Source organism: Asparagus officinalis, chromosome 8 (genome assembly GCF_001876935.1).
Source record: "Asparagus officinalis chromosome 8, Aspof.V1, whole genome shotgun sequence".
Classification (NCBI taxonomy): domain Eukaryota; kingdom Viridiplantae; phylum Streptophyta; class Magnoliopsida; order Asparagales; family Asparagaceae; genus Asparagus; species Asparagus officinalis.
The window spans coordinates 22540279-22541575 of record NC_033801.1 but is presented as its reverse complement, the minus strand read 5'-3'; the positions used below and the strand labels follow the sequence as shown (position 1 = coordinate 22541575).

The 1297-nt window shown below is 44.5% G+C and overlaps 1 long non-coding RNA gene across 1 annotated transcript in view; it reads left to right on the top strand.

Moving 5' to 3' along the window:
* The window catches only part of LOC109819639, a 2031-nt gene continuing 1814 nt past the window's right edge, over positions 1081-1297 (top strand). Inside the window, exon 1 of the long non-coding RNA XR_002241567.1 lies at positions 1081-1137. This is a non-coding gene — a long non-coding RNA (uncharacterized LOC109819639). The remainder of the gene's footprint in view (positions 1138-1297) is intronic.

Genomic DNA, 1297 nt, shown 5'->3' with positions numbered 1-1297 from the left:
AATTACCTATTTTTCATAAGTTTCTTTTTGAGATGGAGTCACGGAGGATTCATATAACTACTAAATACGATACTGATATGTTTGATTGCATGCATATTACAAATTGAATAAATCATATGTTTAATTATTTTCGCATAGCCAGAACGGGCTTAGTGGATCACAACACAAAGCCGTATAGCAAAAAAATAATAAAGAAAGGGTATAAATGCAAGCAGGAAAAGGCACGTGATAAAAGACAAATGTAAGAGCATCTCTAACAGCTTCCTATTTCTCACTTTTGGAGAATTTAGTTAGGTTTTTAGCCCAACAGATTCTCCATCTCATTCCCCAAAATAGGGATGGAGGAGAAAAAATGGGGAAGCTTCCCCAAATCTGCAGCATTCTCCAAAATTTTGGAGAAAAAAATGGATTCTTCAAAATGGGGAAGTTGTTGGAGTTGGTGTAAAAATTAGTTGGAGAATATGCTTTTGCTTCCCCATTTTAAAGAAAATTTTAAAGAAGCTGTTGGAGATGCTCTAATAACACGATAATGTACCAAAACAAATTAGCAAATGTTTCGTAACTAAATCACACAATCACTTCATCAGAAGTATTATTATGCAAAAAAGCGTACTGACGCGTTCTCTCTGAGTAAAGCGGGTACGCGTCTTGGTTCCACGAACCGACCCCACCCCTTTCAACCCCTATAAAAATACCTCCTCCCCCTGTTCTCTTCCCAATCTCCACCCCCCTTTCAAATCTCTCCTCCGTCCCAAAGCCATGAGTTACTACAACCAGCAGCAGCCACCGGTCGGCGTCCCTCCTCCTCAGGGTAACTTAACCTGCTCCTCTTCCTGTTTCCTTTTCTAGGGTTAGCGTTTTTTTTTTTTTTTTTTTGCCCTTGCCCCCTCTTGGTTCGCTGATGGGATCTAGGGTTGGCCCGCTGTGATTGGTGGGCTTAGGTACCCGCAAGAGGATCCCGCGAAGGACGCCTACCGACCGCCGGAGTACCCGGGGCCTCAGGGCCTTTCGCTCACGCGTCTACCCGCAGCCAGGCGATACCCGCCTCATGGGCTACCCGCCCGCAGTACGCTTCAGCCGCGCCGCCTCAGCAGCAGAGCAGCAGGTAGCATGCGGGCCCTCTTTCATGGAGGGATGGTCAGTTTTCTATCTCTGTTGAGATCTCTCTTTAGATCTAGATATTTCTCTGTTTATTTTCATTTTTTACTATTTTTTTAACCGATATAGAAGATCACGCGTTTGGGTTTGGGGATTTTCCCGGTGCTTTCTAGGCCGTGCTATCGTGCGCTCATCGGCT